Genomic DNA, 22,584 nt, shown 5'->3' with positions numbered 1-22,584 from the left:
TCGGACAAATCCCTTCATCCTCACCAGGTTGTTTGCCATGGAAGATGACTTTTGCTCTATCATGTCCTTCAGAGCTGCCTACATCTTCTCCAGGGTTCATTTCTGCATGGAACTTTGAGTTCTCAGCAGGAGGAAGATCCCCTACATTCCTCTATTGTAAGACCAACTCTGTCCCTGCTCTTCTGTAAAGTTGGATTGAGGGAACAGTGTATGGTTAGGGGTAAGAACATGTTTGATTTGGGTTAGGAATCATTCTACTGGATGAAGAATGGTATTGGGTACCTGTGATATTTATAATAATATATAGGTGAAGTATATGTATGAAAACAGAAATCTAAGTAAGCTTTGAAGCCCAGAAGGGCATTGGGCCATTGACTGGGATACTTACCTTTGAATTACATAATGCACAGATGTCTCAGATAAATTGATATGCAATGGCATAAGACCTTGTACCTTGGATGATTGAATGTGGAAGAGAACATCCAGTCAAAAAGGGATAGTAGGTAGGATTAGGAAGATAGTCAGTAGGTTTAGCAAGAAGAGTGAGTATTACTTTTGGACCAAAAGTTCTTTAGCAGTAGGGTGTCAGTTAGAGAGTAGATGTAAATGTCAGCACATGTGAAGAGTCAGTCACAAGAATGAATATGGGAAATTATGTAGGAAAGCAGATAAAATAGAGACATTGGGAAATCAGTCAAAGTATAAAGTGAGTGATAGGATTAGATATTTTCAACAGGGTTGAGGTTGAATATGTAATCTTAGGACGAAGCAACTGTGTAGTCACCAATAGGATTGACATTTGAGAGCATTAGGCACCTGGACAAGGATGTTTTTAGTAATCCATGCTCACTTTCCATTTAGACTTTGGTACAATCATAAGTGTGAACTTTGCATTATGTGTCCAGATTATCACTGTGATAAAATGCATATGTAGATCAGGTGACATGAGTATTTCTTCCACCATTTCTGGGAGCAATATCTTGAAGACGTATTGATTAGTATTTGGGGGCACCAATAGGTGTACCCTGTGTCTATGAATATAGAGATAATGCATGAATAGACCATACTGTGAATAAATAATATAACTGGTTCCAATTGACATAATGGATTGAACTGATACATGAAAATATATTGGAAATCTAATATTGATACACAATCATTCATTCCAACCAGTTATATATCTAATGTTAATATTAGGTTTCTGGTTTACCATGAGGGTGTGTGAGATTTGCTTTAAAAGTGATTTTGGTAATCGAAAATTATGTGTTTGGAAAGAAGTCTCATGAAAAGACCAGTCCAGAAATATACACAGGACATGTGTTCTGAAGCAGGAAGTGATTGAAAGTGAACCAAATGCCTGGAAATTTGTGAACTTGTGGATGAAATATATATCCTATGATGTGCATCAACTGAAGAAATAGTGATGTACCAGTGTCGAAAAAAAAGAAACGTCAAAATACACATCATGTATCATAGGAATCTACTTGCATTGATGCTAAACTCGGTCAGTTACTGTAGAAATATTAGTATTTCTAAGCACCATTCACTAGGAAACAAATGCGTATTTCAGATGGATGAATATTTCTGAGAATTTTCTTTTGAAAAGATGATTATAAATCCACATACATGAACATGAATGGATTTAGGGAGTGTATAATAAGACATATATTTCATACTTTGAGAACTCAGGATAGAGGGTGTGTGTGTGTGTGTGTGTGTGTGTATATATATATATATATATATATATATATATACACATATATATACATTCAAACAATACAAACACACAGAGACTTTAAAAAGTCGAAATATATATGCCAATCAAAATTCCTCATGATATATATATATATCATCCACAGATCCAAAAATATTTAATTTACTGAACATGGATTTATGTATCATGTTGTTCAAGTAGAAAGCTCACCCATAGTTTGAATTTTCTGTTCCAACAGCATTTACGAGGAGTGATCTCTTCTCACAATTTGTATCTGCCATGTCAGCCACCTCAGAAGAATGTACGTGAGATACCAGGTAGGATTCTATATGTGCATGTAAAAACACATGTGCTGAATAGGCTACAGAGAAAGGGAAAAAGGAATTCACATATTTGTTAACTTTAACAACACATGGAGAACTACTTCTCTTAAATTGTACTAGATTTATAACACCTAGCCTTTATAATGCAAAAGGAAAGTCCAATTATACACCATGCCTCCTCTGAACTGCATGTATTGCTATTCTGTTTGGGTTATTTTCCTCCATCATATCAGGATTGGTAATCAGAGTCTAGGAGGGTATGTGCTAGGAGCCACAGCAAAAATATTGATACAGGCACCTTTGGGTTTAGTGACTGCCAGCCAGCCATTGAGATTATGATTATGTTAAGTTACATTCATATGGTAATTGGACTCCTGCTGATTACCTGGGCCCGTTACGGGTCTCAGGTTACTCATGTCACTCTTGTAATGGGAGAGGTCCCATTGGTTGGGAAAGGATGGTAGGAGTGTGTTCCGGGGGAATTCGGCCCCCGTCTCAGGTAGAACACACGTGGGTGGACCCACTTGTTAGGGGACGCACACGGCCTCTCACAAAATAAAACTTTGTTTCAGTTTGACTGGCTTGTGTTTTTGTGCCCAGCCGTGTTGCAAGATTGCAAGCTGGTGTACACTGACAGCCCAGCAGGGAGGCGCCCAGCAAGAAGGCAGCAGGCGGTGCTCGGCGACTGCAGCGGCAGGAGCGAGCTCCGAAAAGCCTGCATGGCCCGGGCCGAGCAGCCTGCAGCATTTTGGTGGCCCTGTGTGGGGAACGCCCAAAATTTAAAGGTGAGTAATATCACTGGCCCCTAAGGAAAGGCGACAGAATGGGTATTCCTGTTTTGATTTATTCTGCTTTTATTTCAGGCTCTCTAGCCTTACAATTTTTTCAGGCGAATTGAGAAAAATGGTTGGCTCAAGGTTTGAAGTTATTCGGCCCTGAGAGAGAGAAAATTGAGATAATCATTTTCCTCCTCTCCGTTTCTGTTTCATTCTGTTTTGGCTTTCCTCTACCCTATCTTATTGGGTTATGTTACCTTTATAGTAGATTAGAATCTAGTAAAAAACAAACCGAAATACTGTTAAGTAAATTGTTAGAGGTCCAGGCCATGGCAGAAAACATATTAGGTCAAGCAAAACAAAAGGTCTCTCAAGCTAGTCAGACAGAAGAAAATTTGAAGAAGGCAAGCTCAGTGAAAAAACAGTCGTCAGATAGGGAGGCTGCTACTAACTCCGTTCCACCACCAGAGGGCGTAATTCCACCAACAGCTTTACCTGCCTCCATAGATGATGAACGGAATCCTGAGGCTGGACCCCAAAAGTTAGCATGCCCTGTAGTTGAGCGGGGAGAAGAAAGACAACGAGCTTACCGTGCCTTAGATTTCAAAATAGTAAAGCAATTAAAGGAAGCTGTAGCAACCTACGGCCCGGCCGCTCCCTTCACAGTCAGTATGGTCGAATCTATTACCAGCTGGGACTTAACACCAGCAGATTGGGCTAACGTGTGTCAGTCTGTGCTAAATGGAGGACAATATTTATTATGGAAATTTGCCAATGAGGAATTTTGCAAGGAGACAGCTAGGCGAAATGCAGCAGCAGGTTACCCTGAAAGAGATTTACAAATGTTATTAGGGAGAGGAGCCTATGAAGGTCAGAGGCAACAGATCGGATATGATCCTGGCGTATACGCTCAGATTGCTATAGATGCAATTAGGGCATGGAAAACTTTGAAGGGACAAGGGGATTTACAAGGTCAACTATCTAAGATAATACAAGGAGTTAATGAGCCCTATGCTGACTTTGTAGCTAGACTTATTGAAACAGCCTCTGTGACATTTGAAAATACAGAACAGGCAATGCCATTTATAAAACAACTGGCTTACGATCAAGCAAATCGTTGCTGCAAAGAGGTCATTAGACCATGGAAACATGAAGATTTAAACACATATATTAAATTATGTAGAGACATTAATGAACAAGGACAAGTCATGGCAGCTGAAGTAAAACAGGCTTTAGATACCAAGCCAAAAACATGCTATAATTGCAATCAAAAAGGACATTTTAAAAGAAATTGCCTCATAGGAGGAGGGTTTAACAAAGCTAGGTATCAAAGGAGTAGAATCCCGGGTATTTGCCCACGATGCCATAGAGGGAGACATTGGGCTAATGAATGCCGTTCTCAAACCACCATAGAGGGTATTCCGTTATCAAAAAATGGACAAAGACCAAGTGTCTACCCATGATATGGTGGAGAAAGGTATCAGGCCCCGTTGCCAAAAAATGAATTGGAGGGCCCAATGCCCGGGGCCCAAAACCACAAATATACGGGGCAATGGAGGAACCCAACAGCACCATCAAGGTGGTGCCCAGGATGCATTATCCATTGGATCCCTCATCAGACAGACTAGAGGGAGCGCAGGGTTGGACATCTGTGCCTCCGCCAGAGCAGTATTAACTCCAGAGATGGGAGTTCAAATCATTCCCACAGGAATAAAAGGACCTCTTCCCCAGGGAACAGTAGGCTTATTATTAGGACGCAGTTCTTCTACACTTAAAGGACTTATGATAAGTCCTGGGGTAATTGATCCCGATTATGAGGGAGAAATAAAAATCATAGCTAGTTCTCCAAGAGGTATATCAGTAATTTCATCAGGAGATAGAATAGCACAGTTATTAATAATACCAAGCCTACATGATACATTTTCCAGTTGTAATGTAGAAAGAGGTTCCAAGGGATTAGGCTCCACAGGTGTAGATTGGGCTATGCTTTCTTTAAATTTAGATTATCGCCCTATGCTAAAATTAAATATTCAAGGACATGACTTTAATGGACTGCTGGACACAGGCGCTGACCTCAGCATCATATCTCGCCAGGAATGGCCTAAGCACTGGCCATTGCAACAAGCCACCCAAACGCTTAGAGGCCTAGGGGTGGCGACTAATCCCCATAGAAGTGCAATGGTATTAGATTGGAAGGATCCTGAAGGATGTGAAGGAACTATACAGCCCTATGTATTGGACCATCTCCCCATAAATTTATGGGGACGAGACGTCCTAGATCAATTAGGATTGACATTAACAAATAACGTCAATCCTAACGCGCCCACTACTAGGGCAAAACAAGGCTTTAGAAAAGAAAAGAGATTAAGAGATCAAGAACAAGATATAACAGCACCAATTCAAATAGATCAAGAAATAAATAAACATGGATTGGGTTTTCAAAAAGGGCCACTGAGACAATCAAAATTACTTGGAAATCAGAAAGACCAGTGTGGGTTCCTCAGTGGCCCCTAACTAAAGAAAAGATACAAGTAGCCCATGATCTGGTCAAACAGCAATTAGCGGAAGGACATATACAACCTTCCGTATCTCCCCATAATACTCGCATTTTTGTCATTAAAAAGAAATCTGGTAAATGGAGATTATTACAAGATTTAAGAGCCATTAATAATGAGATGGTTATTATGGGACCTGCTCAATCAGGGATTCCCCAATTGTCTGCTCTACCAAAAACCTGGCATGTTCTAGCTATAGATATTAAAGATTGTTTCTTCTCAATTCCAATTCATCCCGAGGATAGTCCACATTTTGCATTTACTATCCCTGCACTGAATCATGAAGGTCCTGATCAGAGATATGAACGGAAAGTACTCCCTCAAGGGATGGCTAACAGCCCAACTTTGTGCCAAATTTATGTTGATAAAGCAATCCAGCCACTTAGAAATCAAAATCCTGAACTACAGATATTTCACTACATGGATGATGTGTTAATGGCACATAAAGATAAAAACACATTGCTAGAATGTTATGCCACACTTACAAACTTATTAAAAAATTATAATCTAGAGATAGCAATAGATAAAGTACAATTAAATCTTCCAATTAATTATTTAGGAGTTCTATTATCCTCAACCATGGTCCGTCCACCAAATATTCAAATACTAGTAGATCAACTCAAATCGCTTAATGACTTTCAAAAGTTATTGGGAGATATAAATTGGATAAGGCCTTATCTAGGCATAACAACAGGAGAATTAGGACCTTTATTTGATATTCTAAAAGGTCCATCAGATACAAATTCACCCCGCATGTTAACGCCTGAAGCTAGAAAGACATTAAAAATCATTGAGGCATATATGGAAAATATGCATTTGGATAGATTGATATAAGTTTGCCTTTATTATTTATTGTACTACCGACAAAAAATATTCCTACAGGAGTATTTTGGCAAGAAGGTCCATTATTATGGATACATTTATCTTATTCTCCTAATACTATTCTTACTAGATATCCTGAGGCTGTAGGGCAATTAATACTCAAAGGAATAAAAGCAGCAAAAGGAGTGTTTGGGATTTCTCCCAATAAAATTATTACTCCATATACTATGCATCAAATTGATGAGTTAGCTAATGAGTTAAATACTTGGGCAATAATCATGTGTAAATCTAGTGTTGCATTTGATAATCACTTGCCATCTAATCCTTTGTTGTCTTTTTGGTCTAAGCATCCTGTAGTTTTTCCAAAAATGACAAGAAAAACCCCTATCATAAATGCTCCAAATATATTCACTGATGGGTCAAACAATGGTACAGCAGCAGTAGTTACTCCTGATCAAACTTTCACATTTTTAGTACCCAAACAATCAGCTCAAAAGGTAGAGCTCAATGCAGTATTGCAAGCTTTTATGATGTTCAAAGATTCTACATTTAATTTATTTTCTGATAGTCAGTATGTAGTTAATGCTATTGTATCTCTTGAAGATGCTGGTAGGATTTCTCCTTCCTCTACTGTTTTCTCTTTGTTTTCTGCTATACAAAGTCTAATCAGGAATAGAAAGGATCCATTCTTTATAGGACATATCAGAGCACATACAGGATTGCCTGGAGCCCTTAGTTTGGGTAATGAACTAGCAGATAAATCTACACATGACATACATATCTTCACCACAATAGAAGAAGCTATAAATTTTCATAAAAGGTTCCATGTCAATGCTAATACTTTACAAAAACGTTTTAAAATAACCAAAGAACAAGCCAGACACATAATAAAACAATGTCAAAATTGTGTGACATTTTTGCCACAAGTTAATCTTGGAGTCAATCCTAGAGGACTGATACCTAACCATATTTGGCAGATGGACGTCACACACTTGCCAGAATTTGGAAAATTAAAATATTTACATGTTACAGTTGATACTTCTTCTGGATTTTTGATGGGCTCCCTTCATCCTGGAGAAAAACCTAAAGATGTTATAGCTCATTGCTTACAAAATTTTGCCACTGTGGGTGTTCCTAAACAGTTAAAAACTGATAACGGTCCTGGTTACACCTCCAAGTCTTTTAAACAATTTTGCTCATCATTTGGCATTACTCATATAACAGGAATCCCATACAACCCACAGGGACAAGGCATAGTTGAAAGAGCTCATCAAACTATTAAAATGTACTTATTAAAACAAAAGGAGGGAATTAGTAAGGGGTATATATCCCCCAAAGATAAACTTAAAATAACCCTTTTTACTCTAAACTTTCTAAATTTGGATTCATCAGGACTTAGTGCTGCGGAAAGACATATGTATCCGAAAAATGTACATAAGCCTAAGGTACTTTGGAAAGATATTCTAACAGGACAATGGAAAGGTCCGGACCCAGTAATAGTCTGGAGTCGGGGCTCCGTCTGTGTTTTTCCACAGGAGGAACAGCAAACAATTTGGATTCCAGAGAGATTAACTAAAACAATTTCTACAGAAAAAGAAGATGATTTGACTCAAATCCATAACAACTGATATCCAGAGTTCCAGCCTGGCTATTCTTACATCTGCGACAGTGATTTACCACGGTGCCTTTTTCAATATCTATTTCATTATTTGCATTTTTCCCACATCATAAAGTTCTATTTTATTTTATTTTATTTTATTCTACCTTATTTTTTGAGCTCATACAAACCTAGGTTAATGTTTTTCTGATCAGTTTTATTTTTTGACTGTGTTTTATTTTTTTTTAACTGTAAAGATTTTAAACATTGCAATGGAGATTTCACCTAGCTATAGCTACAAGGCCTTTATTTACTATTGTCTTATATGTTCTATGTTATGTATGCACTGTTTTGTGTTGTATGTCTGTATGTGTGTATGTCCATATTTCATTTATAAGGAGCGCTCATGTATAAATAGATACAAGAATCCAAAAACAAATTTTAAGTCACGTGACTTATATGGTTTAATTTACATTAGGTAAACAGCTGTTATAAATTTTGCTTTTTTTTTAAAGCGAGAGTGATAGAGGAGAGAGAGAGAGAGAGAATTTTTAATATTTTTTTATTTTTTAGTTCTCGGTGGACACAACATCTTTGTTGGTATGTGGTGGTGAGGATCGAACCTGGGCCGCACGCATGCCAGGCGAGCGTGCTACCGCTTGAGCCACATCCCCAGCCCCATAAATTTTGCTTTTAAAGGTGGTTAACAGATCTGTTTGTTTACTTTCACCTTTCCTTTTCATTATATTTAATAATTCTGTTCAGGATAATGTCTCTTTAGCAACATGGCCATAATTCCCATCTCCATCCCAGTGCCGGTGAAGACTAAGATAAAACCAAACTACAACTTTTATGTTAGCTATCACAGTAAACTGTATAAACTGATACATCAATCAATATAACTCAATAAGACTGCTCAATCAAGGACTTAATTTACTTTGGGTGGAAATGGACATATTGATAGACTCCTCCACTTTGAACTGCTCAATCAAGGACTTAATTTACTTTGTGAGGAAATGGACATATTGATAGACTCCTCCACTTTGAAGTGCTTACACAACTTGCCTGGACTATGAATCACCTGTATGCATTGTGCTCTATTTGTTGATACAGCCAACTGGTAGTGCTAAATATCTTAGCCGATGTGTCACCAGTGGTGAGGCAAGAACCTCACCCCCCCCCACTGGTGCTTAGGCCTATCCACAAGCATGGCTATGCTGGACCGGTAGTCAGTTACGGGTTGATCTGGTTACAGTGGATTCAACCTAAGACAGGAAACTGACGTGTAAAGGTCAGTTCTCCCATGACGGGTAAGAACCACATGTTAAATTGGACAACCTAACAGGCACGGTCCCTAGCCACATTGCCTGTTGTTTAATTAAACAGAAGGGTGCAGGATAGAGTGCCAGGGATCCCAACAGCCTGCAGCAGGACCCGGGAGATCCAGGCCAACTGATTCGCGCAGCCTGCCCTGCTGCTACAGAAGGCGTGGCGCCTCAGTGAAGCCATTAATTAGCAAGCAGGGTGGTTAGGGACTGCCATTAGGTGGAATCCCCCCAGCCAAGCCCACACGAACCCTTGGGCCGAGCATGGGATCTCAGAAGGGGAAGGAAGCGGTACAGTCCCATCCCCCACAGCGGACACTCCACCGAGGCAGTCATCAGCCACCATCCGGTAAAGCTGAAGGATACACTGCCACTCTCCTTCAGAGTGCAACATGTAAACAGGTTGGTGTCATTCAGCTCACCCCACAGACAGCGGGAATTCGCATAAAATCTCTCCTAGGCTTGCCAGGAGAGGGAGTATCAAGCTGAGCCTCCATAAAGACTAGGGGGAAACTAGAGACACCTGACCTCCAACCCCTCCTCCCAGTAGCAGCCAAAAGGAAACCTGGCTAGCCAGCGCTGGGGGAGGGGCAAGCAGAAAAAATCAAAGTGATAGAGTGCCAGGGATCCCAACAGCCTGCAGCAGGACCCGGGAGATCCAGGCCAACTGATTCGCGCGGCCTGCCCTGCGGCTACAGAAGGCGTGGTGCCTCAGAGAAGCCATTAATTAGCAAGCAGGGAGGTTAGGGACTGCCATTAGGTGGAATCCCGCCAGCCAAGCCCACCGCCCACGCCCGGAACAGGCCCAGCGACCTGCCAGCATGGTAGTCACGACACCCCAATTGGAATAGGGACAGAGCAGAGCAGCCTTCCACTCCTGGAACAGGCCCAGAGAGACGCCAGCGTGGTAGACACGTCACCCCAATTGGAGTAGGGGCACAGCCGCCGCCCGCACCTGCAAGGGAGACTTTTCAACTATACAAGAGCAACATAAATAAATAGGGGGTAAATTTCAAAAACACAACAGTTGCACCAAGCAGAAAGAAACGCGAGCAGTATGAAAAGACAAGGAAAGAAAGGACCACAAGCAATGCAGGTCAACTCAACTTTAGAAGAGGTAATAGCTGCAACAGATGGAATATCAGATAAAGAGTTCAGGATATATATGCTTCAGATGATCTGGAGTCTCAAGGAAGACATGAGACAGCAAAATCAGACAATGAAAGATCACATTGACAAACAAATCCAGGAAGTAAAAGATCAATTTCACAGGGAGATAGAGGTAATAAAAAACAAACAAATAGAAATTCTAGAAATGCAGGAAACAATCAACCAACTTAAAAACTCAATTGAGAATATTACCAGCAGAGTAGATCACTTAGAAGAGAGAACATCAGACAATGAAGACAAAGTATTTCAACTGGAAAAGAACATAGACAGCTCAGCAAGTCTGCTAAGAAACCATGAGCAGAACATCCAAGAATTATGGGACAATATCAAAAGACCAAATTTAAGAGTCATTGGGATACAGGAAGGCACAGAGCTCCATTCCAAAGGAATAAACAGTCTATTCAGTGAAATAATACGAGAAAACTTCCCAGAATTGAAGAATGAGACAGAATCCCAAATCCTAGAAGCCTACAGGACGCCGAATGTGCAAAATCATAAGAGATCCACACATAGACACATTATAATGAAGATGTCCAACATACAGAATAAGGAGAGAATTTTAAAAGCTGCAAGAGAAAGAAAGCAGATTACATTTAGGGGTCAACCAATCAGGATAACAGCTGATCTCTCAACACAGACTCTGAAAGCTAGAAGATCCTGGAATAACATATTTCAAACACTGAAAGACAATGGGCTCCAACCAAGAATCTTGTATCCGGCGAAATTAAGCTTCAGGTTAGAAGATGAAATTAAAACCTTCCACGATAAACAAAAGTTAAAATAATTCCCAGCTAGAAAACCATCTCTTCAAAAAATCCTTGGCAAAATATTACAGGAAGAGGAAATGGAAAATAACATGGAAAACCAACAATGGGAGGTAGGACAGTAAATGGGGGAAAGTAGTCAAAGAGGATAACAAATCAGGTTTAGTAACATCAATAAACAAATATGAATAGAAGAACAAACCATATCTCAATAATAATCCTAAATGTTAATGGCTTAAACTCACCAATTAAGAGACACAGGCTAGTAGAATGGATCAAAAAACAAGACCCAACAATATGCTGTCTACAGGAGACGCATTTGATAGGAAAAGATAAACATAGACTGAAGGTGAAAGGTTGGGAAAAATCATATCACTCATATGGACCGCGGAAACAAGCAGGAGTGTCCATACTCATATCTAATAAAATAGATTTCAAGCCAAAGCTAATCAAAAGGGATATAGAAGGACACTTCATACTGCTCAAGGGAACCATACACCAACAAGACATAACAATCATAAATATATATGCCCCAAATAATGGTGCAGCTGTGTTCATCAAGCAAACTCTTCTCAAGTTCAAGAGTCTAATAGACCACCATACAATAATCATGGGAGACTTCAACACACCTCTCTCACCACTGGACAGATCTTCCAAACAAAAGTTAAATAAGGAAACTATAGAACTCAATAACACAATTAACAACCTAGACTTAATTGACATATATAGACTATACCACCCAACATCAAGTAGCTACACTTTTTTCTCAGCAGCACATGGAACCTTCTCAAAAATAGACCATATACTATGTCACAGGGCAACTCTTAGACAATACAAAGGGGTAGAGATAATACCATGCATCTTATCTGATCATAATGGAATGAAACTGAAAATCAATGATAAAAGAAGAAAGGAAAAATCAAGCATCACCTGGAGAATGAACAATAGGTTGCTGAGTGATCAATGGGTTTTAGAAGACATCAAGGAGGAAATTAAAAAATTCCTAGAGTTAAATGAAAACACAGACACCACATATCGGAATCTATGGGACACATTGAAAGCAGTTCTAAGAGGAAAATTCATTGCTTGGAGTTCATTCCTCAAAAAAAGAAAAAAACCAACAAATAAATGATCTCATACTTCATCTCAAAATCCTAGAAAAAGAAGAGCAAAACAACAGCAAAAGAAGTAGAAGGCAAGAAATAATTAAAATCAGAGCTGAAATTAATGAAATTGAAACAAAAGAAACAATTGAAAAAATTGACAAAACTAAAAGCTGGTTCTTTGAAAAAATAAATAAAATTGACAGACCCTTAGCCATGCTAACGAAGAGAAGAAGAGAGAGAACCCAAATTACTAGCATACAGGATGAAAAAGGCAATATCACAACAGACACTTCAGAAATACAGAAGATAATCAGAAATTACTTTGAATCCTTATACTCCAATAAAATAGAAGATTGTGAAGGCATAGATAAATTCCTTGAGTCCTATGATCTGCCCAGATTGAGCCAGGAGGATATAGACAACCGAAACAGACCAATAACAATAGAGGAAATAGAAGAAACCATCAAAAGACTACCAACTAAGAAAAGCCCAGGACCGGATGGGTATACAGCAGAGTTTTACAAAACCTTTAAAGAGGAACTAACACCAATACTTTTCAAGCTATTTCAGGAAATTGAAAAAGAGGGAGAACTTCCAAATTCATTCTACGAGGTCAACATCACCCTGATTCCAAAACCAGACAAAGACACTTCAAAGAAGGAAAACTACAGACCAATATCTCTAATGAACCTTGACGCAAAAATCCTCAATAAAATTCTGGCGAATCGGATTCAAATACATATCAAAAAAATTATACATCATGATCAAGTAGGATTCATCCCTGGGATGCAAGGCTGGTTTACTATACGGAAATCAATAAATGTCATTCACCACATCAATAGACTTAAAAATAAGAACCATATGATCATCTCAATAGATGCAGAAAAAGCATTCGACAAAGTACAGCATCCCTTTATGTTCAAAACCCTAGAAAAATTAGGGATAACAGGATCATACCTCAACATTGTAAAAGAAATCTATGATAAGCCACAGGCCAGCATCATTCTGAATGGAGAAAAATTGAAGGCATTCCCTCTAAGATCTGGTACAAGACAGGGATGCCCTCTCTCACCACTTCTGTTCAACATAGTCCTCGAAACACTAGCCAGAGCAATTAGACAGACAAAAGAAATTAAAGGCATAAAAATAGGAAAAGAAGAACTTAAATTATCGCTATTTGCAGATGATATGATTCTATACCTAGTAGACCCAAAAGGGTCTACAAAGAAGCTATTAGAACTAATAAATGAATTCAGCAAAGTGGCAGGATATAAGATCAACACGCATAAATCAAAGGCATTCCTGTATATCAGCGACAAATCCTCTGAAACAGAAATGAGGACAACTACTCCATTCACAATATCCCCCCAAAAAATAAAATACTTGGGAATCAACCTAACAAAAGAGGTGAAATATTTATACAAGGAAAATTACAGAACCCTAAAGAAAGATATAGAAGAAGACCTTAGAAGATGGAAAAATATACCCTGCTCATGGATAGGCAGAACCAACATCATCAAGATGGCGATATTACCAAAAGTTCTCTATAAGTTTAATGCAATGCCAATCAAAATCCCAGCAGCATTTCTTGTAGAAATAGATAAAAGAATCATGAAATTCATATGGAATAATAAAAGACCCAGAATAGCAAAAACAATGCTAAGCAGGAAGTGTGAATCAGGCGGTATAGCGATACCAGACTTCAAACTATACTACAGAGCAATAGTAACTAAAACAGCATGGTACTGGTACCAAAACAGGCGGGTGGACCAATGGTACAGAATAGAGGACACAGTAACCAACCCACAAAACTACAACTATCTTATATTTGATAAAGGGTCTAAAAGCATGCAATGGAGGAAGGATAGCATCTTCAACAAATGGTGCTGGGAAAACTGGAAATCCATTTGCATCAAAATGAAGCTGAATCCCTATCTCTCGCCATGCACAAAAGTTAACTCAAAATGGATCAAGGAGCTTGATATTAAACCAGAGACACGGCATCTGATAGAAGAAAAAGTAGGGTATGATCTACATACTGTGGGATCGGGCTCCAAATTCCTCAATAGGACACCCATAGCGCAAAAGTTAACAACTAGAATCAACAAATGGGACTTACTCAAACTAAAAAGTTTTTTTCTCAGCAAAAGAAACAATAAGAGAGATAAACAGGGAGCCTACATCCTGGGAACAAATCTTTACTCCACACACTTCAGATAGAGTCCTAATAACCAGAATATACAAAGAACTCAAAAAATTAGATAATAAGATAACAAATAACCCAATCAATAAATGGGCCAAGGACCTGAACAGACACTTCTCAGAGAAGGACATACAATCAATCAATAAGTACATGAAAAAATGCTCACCATCGCTAGCAGTCAGAGAAATGCAAATCAAAACTACCCTAAGATACCATCTCACCCCAGTAAGATTGGCAGCCATTAGAAAGTCAAACAACAATAAGTGCTGGAGAGGATGCAGGGAAAAGGGCACTCTTGTTCATTGCTGGTGGGACTGCAAATTGGTGCAGCCAATTTGGAAAGCAGTATGGAGATTTCTTGGAAAGCTGGGAATGGAACCACCATTTGACCCAGCTATTCCCCTTCTCGGTCTATTCCCCAAAGACCTAATAAGAGCATGCTACAGGGACACTGCTACATCGATTTTCACAGCAGCACAATTCACGATAGCAAGATTGTGGAATCAGCCTAGATGCCCTTCAATAGATGAATGGATAAAAAAAATGTGGCATTTATACACAATGGAGTATTACTCTGCATTAAGAAATGACAAAATCATAGAATTTGGAGGGAAATGGATGGCATTAGAGCAGATTATGCTAAGTGAAGCTAGTCAATCTTTAAAAAATAAATACCAAATGACCCCTTTGATATAAAGGGAGTAAACAAGGACAGGGTAGGGACGAAAGTTTGAGAAGAAGATTTACATTAAACAGGGATGAGAGGTGGGAGGGAAAGGGAGTGAGAAGGGAAACTGCATGGAAATGGAAGGTGATCCTCAGGGTTATACAAAATGACATATAAGAGGAAAGGAGGGGTAAGACAAGATAATACAAATCGAAGAAATGATTTACAGTAGAAGGGGTAGAGAGAGAAAAGGGGAGGGGAGGGGAGGGGAGGGGGGATAGTAGAGAATAGGACAGACAGCAGAATGCATCAGACACTAGAAAGGCAATTTGTCAATCAATGGAAGGGTAACTGATGTGATACAGCAATCTGTATACGGGGTAAAATTGGGAGTTCATAACCCACTTGAATCAAACTGTGAAATATGATGTATTAAGAACTATGTAATGTTTTGAACAACCAACAATAAAAAAAAAAAATAAAATAAAATAAAATAATGAGAAAAAAAAAAAAAAAACAGAAGGGTGCAGATGCTAGGAGCCACAGCAAAAATATTGATACAGGCACCTTTGGGTTTAGTGACTGCCAGCCAGCCATTGAGATTATGATTATGTTAAGTTACATTCATATGGTAATTGGACTACTGCTGTTTACATGGGCCCGTTAAGGGACTCAGGTTACTCATGTCACTCTTGTAATGGGAGAGTTCCCATTGGTTGGTAAAGGATGGTGGCAGGGTGTTCCGGGGGAAGTGGGGCCCCGGGCTCAGGTAGAACACACGTGGGTGGACTCACTTGTTAGGGGATGCACACAGCCTCTCACAAAATAAAACTTTGTTTCAGTTTGACTGGCTTGTGTTTTTGTGCCCAGCCTGGTTGCAAGATTGCAAGCTGGTGTGCACTGACAGCCCAGCAGGGAGGCGCCCAGCAGGAAGGCAGCAGGCGGTGCTCAGTGACAGCAGCGGCAGGAGGGGAGCTCCGAAAAGCCCGCACGGCCCTGGGCCGAGCAGCCTGCAGCGGGTATGGGTTAGTGTCAGGGATTCAGTATTTTGAATGGAAAATAGGAAAATGAATCCAATGTGTATGCAATTATATGCTACACAAAAATCTTCCCACTCTCATCAAGAACAATACCTTGACATTTCCTTTGCCCCAAGTAAGACAGAATTCGAAGAGAAGAGTTAGAAAATCTGTGAATACATATATACAATGGAAAATGCTCAGGAGTTCACAACCTTGGAGGTGGTAGAGGAGTTTCCATAAGTAAGGGAAGGGTAAACACTCCCCAAACATGGAGCTCTGCTGGCCTAAAGACTTCTTGGGAAACTGCCTCTGAGGTTGGACCCTTGAAATATATGTTGTTGTCAGGAGCTTTATCTTCCTTTGTAGTGAGACCATCAAAGCTTGGTCTGCGTCTATGTGGCCTGGAGGACATGGTTTCTGATTTTCCAATGAACATGAGGCAGCAGTGCTGAATTCTCTCTTTGTAGGTAAACTGTGGCCACTGGGGTCTAAGTGTTTCCCCGTGTGGACTGTGAGGCCATTTGATCATCCTCCACTTTTCCTGGTGTTTCTTGCTGCTTCACTGGGAGTTTCCTATTTGCTTCATGAAATACAAGGAGTTCAACTGGGACACAGTGCTGGAGGGAGTTCTGTCACGTGTGCTGACTCAGGGTCCTAGGAGAATGCACCAACCAGGCTTCTATCCCACAGAGCTTGCCCCCTTGACCATAGCAACCTGATTCTGAACATTGCCCGAAACCTCTCCATATAACAAGATGCCTTTACATATAAGGGTCTGCTGGCTGCACCGTGTCAGTCACAAGCCATGTGGAAGCCAATGGCAGATCCACATGGCCCCACCACAGATGTTTTATCACACACCTGCACACCAATGCTCTATGCCCACTAATCAGCAGGCTCCATCTTACTGGCATCTCTGTTCTACACCATTTTCATGAAACCCAGTCAATCAAGGTACTGTCTGGTACACTCATGATCAGCAACAGGACATCCAAAGGTTCTCCAGTGCCACCTGGTCATGGGAATTTCAAAAATTTCATGGTATTTATTAAGCCATTTTTCAAGGATGAACTTGGAGGCACTGTGGGTTTCTATTTATTCAGGAACCACTAAATGGTGAGGAAGCTCATTTCAATGAAAGCTCTGGAGAAACACTCAGAGGCAAGGCTTCCCAAGAGTGGCCAAAAGGTCACATCAAGCCAGGCCCATTGAGGTCTACAATGTGAGGTCCCTGTGTGTTTTGACTCTCAATTATGGCCGCAAGGTCTTTAAGAATAAAATCATGTGATATCCTGGCTGAGATTCCCAGTGCTCTGTGGAAGCCACCCTGGGCCTAGATCTCAGTTTCCAAGTGCAACTCTCATGTGTGGCATCCTAAAATCCCAACACAATTCATGGCAATACTTCTCTGAGTTCAGTTCCAGAATTCCGTCTCTAAGGGTAATCACGCCAGAGCTCAAGACCTGGTGGACCAAGTCATCCCTTCCAACCGCCACAGAAATGACCACAATTCAAACCAAAACACTGCCACATGGCCCTCATCTTCTTCCATATAGACACTCATCATAACCTCTGGCTGGAGGTTTCCATGATGGGGGCAGCCCAAGACAGTGTCTAGAATAAGATCCCTTGCCCCTTATTTGCCTAATGTCAGGGTGGCCTGGACACCCTTCCTGTGAACCAGGAGTGATCAAATGGGCCTGCCATTAATACTGCTCTGCATCTATAATTTGAACCCTACTGACTTTCGGGTATAGATTCTTTGTGTGAATTGGAGACATGAGAAAACCCAAGAACCTATGGGCTAGCCGCTGCAGGGCTTTGAAGAAATCATTTGACCCAAAGGATCCCTATTCTCACTTGATGGAGGTCAGGAAATTTCCAGAGGAAAGCGAGAGACTTCATCCACAATGACTGCTCTTTTTGCCATTTTGGCTTTGGATGCACACATGGGATCATTCTTTAATCCATCAGGTGCTGAGAATCTAAGCCACAACCTCACACAGGGCCAAGAGTCTGATTCACACACATCCCTTTGCACAGGAATTCAGCAAAAAGCCACAGGTGATGCCCATTCATTTCCATTTGAAAACTGTTTACTTCAGGCTTCACATAGGTGTAGCCTGAGGCAAACACCTTCCTGACATTCAGGACAACAGAACAATAGGTAAGCAAAAGGCCCAAAGCAGGGTTTCTCCACTGACACTTTACTGTTCACACTGATATCTGAGTTTTATGAGATGCTTGCCATTCCCTTCAGTTATCCAGTACATGGCCATGTCACAGAGCTGGGAAGTGGTACATATCTTGGACAGAAAACCATGAGCCTATTCTGGAGATTGGCCAGAATTCAGGAAGAAAACAGGAACTTAGCAAGATAGTAGGTGTTGCCCATAGATAAGGCAAGCCCCAGTCCATTCATAAATTGGAAAGGATGAATGCTGGAAAGTTTTCTACTAGACAGGACACATCCATTGATTCATTCTCTTTTCCAATGTCTACAACCAGGGATACGGTGGGATACACAGACATATAAACACTCGCCTTGTCAAACGAATTACTGGAAACAGTCCGCTCCAAAACAAACAAACTGCCTTTCCTACCTATTCTCAGAACATGACACAAAACCATAAACTCACAACCACACCCACTAAGGCACCTCCTTCCCCCAATAGGTCTGTGACTATCCGGAGTGTCTTCTGACTGGTGGGCCATACAATGTTCCCCCAAAATGGCCCGTCCTCTCTCAGATCTGGCCTCCTTGGCCTACTCAATGAACTTGTCAGGAGCCACCCGTGAGCCACTCACTACCTGCTTTCTCAGAAAAGTCCCCTCTTCAGAGCTTTCCTGGCATTTGGTCATCCTCACATCAGTAGGTACCAAGAAAGACTGACTCTGTCCTTGGTAAATGCAAACAAGTGAGCCCACTGGGACTGGGACTGAAACTGGCTCTGGGTGCCTGGCTTCCTGGTTGCCAAGTTCAGAGAGTTCCATCACAAAAGAAGTGAGGTGAGGTCACTTCCTTCAGGAACTGAATGAGGTCACTGCCTTGGCAACCAAATTGTCCTAACAGTTGCTTCCAAGGGTCCTATGAGATGGAGGCTGCCCCTGCTTCCTGTGACACTTTCACAAGTTAGAATGGTATATCCTCCATAGGCACCCAGGAACAGCTTTCCACACAGGCCTGGTTTGGTCCATCTTGTCTACATTAAGAAGACTGGGGCTCATTCAGACACAACCCTTCATCCTGACCAGGTTGTTTGCCATGGAAGATGACTTTTGCTCTCTCATGTCCTTCAGAGCTGCCTACATCTTCTCCAGGAATCATTTCTGCATGGACCTTTGAGTTCTCAGCAGGTGGAAGATCCCCTACATTCCTCTATTTAAGACCAATTCTGTCCCTGCTCTTCTGTAAAGTTGGATTGAGGGAACAGTGTATGGTTAGGGGTAAGAACATTTTTGTTTTGGGTAAGGAATCATTCTACTGGATGAAGAATGGTATTGGGAACCTGCGATATTTATAATAATATATAGGTGAAGTATATGTATGAAAACAGAAATCTAAGTAAGCTTTGAAGCCCAGAAGAGCATTGGGCCCTTGACTGGGATACTTAGCTTTGAATTACATTCTGCACAGATGTCTCAGATAAATTGATATACAATGGCATAAGACCTTGTACCTTGGAATATTGAATGTGGAAGAGAACATCCAGTCAAAAAGGGATAGTAGGTAGGATTAGGAAGATAGTCAGTAGGTTTAGCAAGAAGAGTGAGTATAACATTTGGACCAAAAGTTCTTTAGCAGTAGGGTGTCAGTTAGAGAGTAGATGTAAATGTCAGCACATGTGAAGAGTCAGTCACAAGAATGAATATGGGAAATTATGTAGGAAAGCAGATATCAATAGAGACATTGGGAAATCAGTCAAAGTATAAAGGGAGTGATAGGATTAGAAATTTTCAACAGGGTTGAGGTTGAATATGCAATCTTAGGACGAAGAAACTGTGTAGTCAACAATAGGACTGACATTTCAGAGCATTAGGCCCCTGGACAAGGATGTTTTTAGTAATCCATGCTCACTTTCCATTTAGACTTTGGTACAATCATAAGTGTGAACTTTGCATTATGTGTCCAGAATATCACTGTGATAAAATGTATATGTAGATCAGGTGACATCAGTATTTCTTCCACGATTTCTGGGAGCAATATCTTGAAGACGTATTGATTAGTATTTGGGGGCACCAATAGTTGTTCCTTGTGTCTATGAATATAGAGATAATACATGAATAGACCATACTGTGAATAAATAATATATCTGGTTCCAATTCACATAATGGATTGAACAGATACCTGAAAATATATAGGAAATCTAATATTCATACACAATCATTCATTCCAACCAGTTATATATCTAATGGTAATATTAGGGTTATGGTTTACCATGAAGGCTGTGTGAGATTTGCTTGAAAAGTGATTATGGAAATCGAAAATAATGTGTTTGGAAAGAAGTCTCATGAAAAGACCAGTCCAGAAATATACAGGAGTACATGTGTTCTGAAGCAGGAAGTGATTGAAAGTGAACCAAATGCCTGGAAATTTGTGTAATTGTGGATGAAATATATATCCTTTGATGTGCATCAACTGAAGAAATACTGATCTAGCAGTGTCAAAAAAAAAAAAAGAAACGTCAAAATACACATCATGTATCATAGGAATCTACTTGCATTGATGCTAAACTCGGTCAGTTACTGTAGAAATATTACGATTTCTAAGAACCATTCACTAGGAAACAAATGTGTATTTCAGGTGGATCAATATTTCTGAGAATAATCTTTTGAAAAGATGATTATAAATCCACATACATGAACATGAATGAATTTAGGGAGTGTATAATAAGACACATATATTTCATACTTTGAAAAATCTGGAGAGAGTGTGTGTGTGTGTGTGTCCGTGTGTGTGTGTATATATATATATACATATATATATATATATATATATATATAAATACACACACAAACACACATTCAAACAAAACAAACACAGAGAGACTTTAAAAAGAAGAAATATATATGCCAATCAAAATTCATCATGAAATATATATCATCCACAGATCCAAAAATATTTAATTTACTGAACATGGATTTATGTATCATGTTGTTCAAGTAGAAAGCTCACCCATAGGTTGAATTTTCAGTTCCAACAGCATTTAGGAGGAGTGATCTCTTCTCACAATTTGTATCTGCCATGTCAGCCACCTCACAAGAATGTACATGGGATACCAGGTAGGATTCTATATGTGCATGTAAAAATACATGTGCTGAATAGGCTGCAGAGAAAGGGAGACAGGAATTCACATATTTGTTAACTTTACAAACACATGGAGAACTACTTCTCTTAAATTGGACTAGATTTATAACACCTAGCCTTTATAATGCCAAAGGAAAATCCAATTATACACCATGCCTTTCTGAACTGCATGGATTGCTATTCTGTTTGGGTTATTTTACTGCATCATATCAGGATTGGTAATCAGAGTCTAGGAGGGTATGGGTTAGTGTCAGGGATTCAGTATTTTGAATGGAAAATAGGAAAATGAATCCAATGTGTATGCAATTATGTGCTACACAAAAATCTTCCCACTCTCATCAAGAACAGTGACTTGACATTACCTTTGGCCCAAGTAAGACACAATTCGAAGAGAAGAGTTAGAAAATCTGTGAATACATATATACAATGGAAAATGCTCAGGAGTTCACAACCTTGGAGGTGGTAGAGGAGTTTCCATAAGTAAGGGACAGGGTAAACACTCCACAAACATGGAGCTCTGCTGGCCTAAAGGCTTCTTGGGAAACTGCCTCTGAGGTTGGACCCTTGAAATATATGTTGTTGTCAGGAGCTTTATCTTCCTTTGTAGTGAGACCATCAAAGCTTGGTCTGCATCTATGTGGCCTGGAGGACATGGATTCTGATTTTCCAATGAACATGAGGCAGCAGTGCTGAATTCTCTCTTTTAGGTAAATGGTGGCCACTGGTGTCTAAGTGTTTCCCCGTGTGGACTGTGAGGCCATTTGGTCATCCTCCACTTTTCCTGGTGTTTCTTGCTGCTTCACTGGAAGTTTCCTATTTGCTTCATGAAATACAAGGAATTCAACTGGGACACAGTGCTGGAGGGAGTTCTGTCACGTGTGCTGACTCAGGGTCCTAGGAGAATGCACCAACCAGGCTTCTATCCCACAGAGCTTGCCCCCTTGACCATAGCAACCTGATTCTGAACATTGCCCGGAAACCTCTCCATATAACAAGATGTCTTTACATATAAGGGTCTGCTGGCTGCACCATGTCAGTCACAAGCCATGTGGAAGCCAATGGCAGACCACATGGCCCCACCACAGATGTTTTATCACACTCCTGCACACCACTGCTCTAGGCCCACTAATCAGCAGGCTCCAACTTACTGTCATCTCTGTTCTACACCATTTTCATGAAACCCAGTCAATCAAGGCAATGTCTGGTACACTCATGATCAGCAACAGGACATC

This window comes from Urocitellus parryii, chromosome 5 (genome assembly GCF_045843805.1).
Source record: "Urocitellus parryii isolate mUroPar1 chromosome 5, mUroPar1.hap1, whole genome shotgun sequence".
Lineage (NCBI taxonomy): Eukaryota > Metazoa > Chordata > Mammalia > Rodentia > Sciuridae > Urocitellus > Urocitellus parryii.
Note: the sequence above shows the minus strand (reverse complement) of the source record.